Source organism: Papio anubis, chromosome 5 (assembly GCF_008728515.1).
Source record: "Papio anubis isolate 15944 chromosome 5, Panubis1.0, whole genome shotgun sequence".
NCBI classification, from domain to species: domain Eukaryota; kingdom Metazoa; phylum Chordata; class Mammalia; order Primates; family Cercopithecidae; genus Papio; species Papio anubis.
This window is the reverse complement of record NC_044980.1, coordinates 45,770,507-45,776,986: the sequence shown is the minus strand read 5'-3', so window position 1 is coordinate 45,776,986 and position 6,480 is coordinate 45,770,507. Positions and strand designations below refer to the sequence as shown.

General features: G+C 35.5%; 1 pseudogene; it reads right to left on the bottom strand.

Annotated features, from left to right (window-relative positions):
* Positions 1-5,276: 5,276 nt before the first annotated feature.
* LOC116275171 lies at positions 5,277-5,372 on the bottom strand (annotated as a pseudogene).
* Positions 5,373-6,480: the final 1,108 nt, after the last annotated feature.

Sequence of the window (6,480 nt, the reverse complement as noted above, 5' to 3'; positions counted from 1 at the left end):
AGTGAGTGGGAAAAAAGATGATTGAAGAACTATAAAATAGGATTTATGTAGAAGATAAATGTATTTGAATAATTTAATTGGAGAAAGACCTGGCTAAGGATGACAACAACTTTCAAGTAGGTTGAATATTTCTCAGATGATGGTAATCATTTATTTCTCAATTTTCCTGAATCAAGAACAATTTATACAATTTTAAATGATAGTGCAAGGATTATAGTAGGATGTAAAAATGAACATTTAAAAATTTAGCTAACATGTATTGAATGCCTAGAATTTTGTATATTCTCTGATAAATATTGGGGTTATAATTATGAATGTTTGGGTTAAACTGTATCCCCCAAAAAGAGATGTTGGAGTCTTAATTGTGAGTATCTGTGAATGTGACCTTATTTGGAAATAGAGTTTTTACAGATGTAATCAAGTTAAGATGAAATCATTAGGGTAAGCCCTTATCCAATAGGAATGGTGTCCTCATAAGCAAAGGGAAATGTGGACATGGACGCACAGAGAGAGGAGAATGCCACGTGAAGACACAGAGATACTCATAGAAAGAAGACGATGTAGAGACATCACCTCATCCACAGGGAGGACAGCCATGTGAAGATGGGGACAGAAATTGGAATTATGCTGCAGCGAGCCTTGGCTGCCGGAAGCTGGAAGAAGCAGTGAAAATCTTTCTCTAGATTCTTCATAGAATACATGGCCTGGCCAGAACCTTCAGTTTGGACTGCTAGCCTCAAGAACTGTGAGACAATAAATGTCTATTGTTTTAAGCCACCCAATTTGTAGTACCTTGTTGCAGTAGCCCTAGCAAATGAACACACTATGTAGACATTATCTTTGGCTCTGAGAAATGCCAAGCCTAGTGGGTAAATGGGAAATGGTGTATTTTTAGTCCAGTGTGTCTATAATACCTCCACGTTACATGCAAAATCCTGATTTTCCATCAGATTCATCTCACATACTACTACTACTTTCTCTTTATGATCCTTTTGATTCTCACATAATTTAAAATTGACTTATTGAAACAGTGTGTATCCTTTTGAATTGCAAAGATGCATTTTGATGTTAACTCCTCAAATATCTCCTGTGAGCCCAAACGGTATTTGGCACAATTCATTGAATAAGGAAGAAATGAATGATAAAGGTGATATTTAAATGGAGATCACATTCAGTGAAATGGAATTCCCTTACACTCTGTATGAAAAACCATCTATAATGTACAAACTACACGCTTACTTACTTTTATTAAATTCAGTGTGATAAGTGCTATAATTAGCATTTGGACAAGACAGGAACATAGAGGTTGAAATAATTAACTTTGACTAGAGGAGTCAATAAAGAGGGGCTTAAGATGTTTCTGAATTTCTGTTCTGAGAAATATTATAAAGTGCTGTCCATAAAAATGAGAGATGTAATATCATCCCAGCATTTCCCTTCGAGTTCAAGGAAGGTAAATTTTGTTAATGTGTCAACTATAGTTTTTGAGGCTAATATCAGAAAAATCTGCAGTTGTTGTTGTTTTTGAGATGAAGTCTCACACTGTCACCCAGGCTGGAGTGCAGTAGCACGATCTCGGCTCACTGTGACCTCCATCTCCCGGGTTCAAGCAATTCTCCTGCCTCAGCCTCCCCAGTAGCTGGGATTACAGGCGTGTGCCACCAGGTCAGCTATTTTTTTAATTATTTTATTTTATTTTATTTTATTTTATTTTTGCATTTTGGGATGCCGAGGCAGGCAGATCATTTGACTGTGGCCCTCTTTGCATCTTAGATGCAGAATATACTGATTTACAGGATTGTCCACTTTAGTACACAATTTATATTTGTAATGAGTTCTAAGCACCAAATCTTCACTTGACCTCAAGAAGAGTGAGATGATGCTTTAAGGTAAGCAACTGTGGATAGCAGTTTTCAATTTTCCTTTCTAAATCGTAGAGAACTAAAATAATCCTTAGAGAAGAATAGAGTCTCTTTTAGCTTTTTATTTTTATTTTACTTTTTTTCAGTTACACTAAAGTATAACTAAAAACTAAAAAATTATATAGTATCCAAAATATGTAAGGAATTTATACAACTCAATAGCAAAAAACAAACAAGAAACCCTCAACCCAACCAAAAAACAAATAGTCCAATTCAAAAATGAACAATGAACCTGAATAGACATTTTTCCAAAGAAGATATACAAATGGCCAACAGGTATATAAAAAGAGAGTTTTTTTTTGTAAATAGCTGTTCTCCTGGGCCTGCAATTTATGTTCAAAATTTTACCCATCACAGTTCTCATTTTAAAGACAAGATGCCTAGAATGCTAATTAGTTCATTCAATTACCTCCTCTTCTTTATAGCAGTCTGGCAAGGTCATTCACCATCCTCAAGGTGGTGTGGACCTTTCATTTCAGCCGACTAAACTTGAACCTCAGGTGGGACGGAGTGAGCATCTTTCTCCTTGTTATCTTTCTCTGTGCCAGGAACGGTTCCCACTTCCTACTGAGATAAAACTTAGTCCCTCTTACACCTCTACTTCGTGGGCTCCTACTGCCTCTTGTCATGGGCATCTTAGTCACTACAGTGGTCACTGCTGCCATTGGTAAGAAGTAATTGCTCAACTCTCTTTACCTCAGATTTCCACATTTCCATCTGCTTCTGTCCCAGGGACAGACATACTCCCCGAAGGTGGGAGTGATTATCTGATATCCTACACAAAAGTTTCCGGAACTACATTAGATGAAGAGGTGACAACAGTAAAGATATACAGGGCATTGTGGTGAACAATTCCTTCCCTACTGGCGGATTGCCAGCTCTTCTAAATATTAAGCAGTTTATAATCTTCTGAATCCTCCAAACCCTTCTGAATTTTTGCGCTCCAGCTAACTTTCTGTTATTTGGGTTTGTCCAATGCTTTCTATTAATTTAAAGAGTAATTTTATTTTGACTTCTGCTTATATGCGATTTCACAGCCACTTATCTTTCATCTTTTATAAACAAATTTTAATTTGAGAAAATAGTAATTGATGAAAATGGATGGAGGAGCAAATGTGGAAATCCAGAAACTGGCCCAGATGTATGACAGGTGGCTGAGAAAAGCCAGACTGAAATTGAAAAGAGGATACAGATAATCCACAGAGATAAATAAGAAATTTTAGAATAAGAGAAAATTTAGTCTTTGAAACCATTTCCAGGAATAATATTAATAATATTTTACTTGTATATAACTTATAAAATGTTTTGCATGGTTATATCATTTGACATCTAGGATAATACTATAAGACAGTCATTATTCTCATTTTAAAATGAAGAAATCAAGGACAAAAGAGTCAAAGTGATTTACCAAAATTCACAGGACTAAAATTGTCCCATGACAATGACTTAAACGCAAGTCATCTGATTTCAAGGATGTGCTTATATCTTTACAGCCCAGTGATGAAATAAGCACCATGTGATCATATCTATAATGTTGAAATTGAAGTGAAAAAAAATGCATTCTGGCTTCCTAGTGACTTGCACTGGATAGTTTAGTTTTCAAAGCTGCATACCACCTACTCCTTGATACTACACAAATATGTCAGCTGTTTAAGCATTCTAAATGGTTAAAAAAAACCCTAAAGCCCCATAAATGTAAAAGTCCCCTTTATCTAGGGGCCTTGTGTATTCTGTGTTGTGCTAGACACATACATTTCAACAGCCATAGTTATGTTTTAACCAAACCCTAAGAGAAGAAAAAGTCATGGCAAAGGTGAAAGATTGGTGCTGGGAGTAGTTGGACAGTACACCCCACTAGGCAATCATATCAGTACTATTTATCTCATTTCTAATGGATTGTTCTTATGCATGTTTGTATACATGCCTGTGAGTTTATGCATATGAGAAGCTGAGGGAAACACTTTGTTCACAAATGCATAATGATTGTATAGAATCTCTGAGGTGGAAGAAACCTTGGAGATCATGAAATAATACAGATTAGAAACTTTCCTCCTTTCAAAGACAAACCATTTTAAAAATAGTCTAATTGTTGGAAATGGCATCTCTATACTAAGTTTAAAATCTATCTCTGTATAATCCAATTGTCCCAGTTTGGCTCTAGAGGGCTTTACACTCTGTTGACAATTCTTCAAATATGTGAAGATTGTTATCATTCATTGTCCCTTATAAGCCTTGTCTTCCTCAAGGAAAATATTTATAGTTCTTTCAATCATTTCACATATGAAATAACTGCCCTTATATTTATGTACTCCATATTGTTGCAGACCCCTTCAAATGTGGCATTTATCCCAATGACAACCACACAGACGTGGTGAGATGCAACATTTAGTAGAAGGATGACTTGCCTTATTTAAATGGATTTAGCTCTTGGGAGAGCTATGCCTCAGTGCTAATGCTTATTGGATTTATTCTTAAGGGAATCTATATCCTTAGTATATGAGCTGCTAAGTCATTTTATACTTGCACATTACTTTTGAGCTTAAAGTCACTTTCCATTTAATATATTTAAATTTCAGCTTACGATTTTAATCTGCCCAGATTTTCTGTAATTTCACTTCTCTTATCTTGTGAAGGCCCTTCCCTGCTCACATTTGTGTCATCCACAAAATTGATGGGAACATATTTTCTATCTTTGCTTTTTGTGGTACATGAGGTAGTACCCAAGTAAAGCTTTTCTTGGGCTTACTTCAAGAAATAACCATGGAAGGTTGCAGTCAATATATGAATCAGAACTTCACAGGTACTACTGTTTAAGCAACATCAAATCCACCTTATGGTACTGTCTTCTGGACCAAATTCTCTATTCATTTTACCAGTTAGTGTGCCAGTGCCTTTGTCTAACACTAATGATTCTCCTATTCTTTGATAATGTAATGGTCATCTTCTTTTAAAATGTGGCAGTTTCATTTAGTAAAATGTTTTTTTAGCTAGAAAGTATATTTCCCAGCCTCCTTTGTAATTTGTGTGGTCATGTTACTATGTCTGGTCAATGGGACGAGAGTCAAATAATCTATGTATTTTCCTTCTCTTCCCACTTACTGGGAGATGACAAGTGAAGCAGTTCCTTTGGACCTGAGGGAAGCCGCATGTCAATTATGGAAGTTTCTATTGCCTTCTACTGTCTATTTTCACATTTTTAGGCAACTTTAATACAGCTGCTTATATCACATATAGCAGGCGAAAGAGAAGAATTATCAAGTATTTGATACGTGTACTATTTATCTTCCAATTTAGCAATTTTATTGTTCAATGATAATTTATGCCAATAGATACTTCTTTTTTTGCCTAAGTTCACATCAGATGGATCAACATCATAACAAGGTTGGAGGAAAGCACATCTCACAATAAATGTGAAAACCCAATCATCCTGTTTATGAACTACAAAAGGATCAATAGGTACTTCTCTTACATGTGGATACTTTAAGAAAGTGTTATCTATCAGTCATTCATAATCTGATGTATAGGAGAATAATCATAGAATATAATAAACATATTGTTGACAATAACAGAACTCAGAATAATCAGAATTTAGACTGTGGATGAGTTGGATGAGCGACAGATATTTAGTTTTGGAGAATGGAGTACTTGTTAAGAGTGTTGTTAGGTGAAATTAGTAGATTTGTATAGCTGAAAATAGGCCACTATCAGGGCCCTGTGTGATTGAATGAAAAATACAAAGGCAAAAGTTCAGAAAAATAGAATTAGCAGGACCAAAAGTTAACTCTGGGTCTTTTGCAGTTTTGATCAGAGATCTACTTGTATGCATTGCATTTTTGGATCACACTCTACATACAGGGAAACATAGTCACCAAGGCCTATTTTTGGCTTTTTGTGGCACAAGGTGTAGTGCCTAATGAGAGCCATAAGGAAAATCTTGCAGGCTAGAAACATTAGTCAACCCCAACTTAGCCCAGGCCCTTTGTCTAGTAGACATACAGTACTGTCTACTCTATACCAGAATTTACAGTTTGAATTTAAAGAAGGATAAGGGGGCGGGGGGGAAGCCAGAATAAGAACAGAAACAATGAACAGTGGGAGGGAATATTTACCAGACACTGCTATTGGAAGGAAATTCACTTTATTTTGTTTATATGACTCCTCACCTTGATTCTACTTCTCTCTCTTCTCTTCTCTATATTAATAAAGATAGGCCTTTCAGGTTTTTCTTTTTAGTGACGTATGAAACTTATTATGATGAATGTTAATGAAAAAGTTGTTGCTTGAAGTGTTGAAGTTATTTTAGTGTTCTTCTCACAATGAATGCTATTTTTCAATAGAAAGAGAATGTGCAATTATGAAATTAGAATAAGCAAGCAGACAATGCCATTTTATCCTAATAATGACATGTAATATATTACCATGCTAAAAGTCACCAGTATCAACACATCACTTTGAAAGAATGAAGGTGCATGATTGAACTAGACGCAAAATAAATTTTACATGAAATATAGGATTTTCCTCCCCACATCCCCATTTGCCCTCTGTCTTTCCTGAAAGC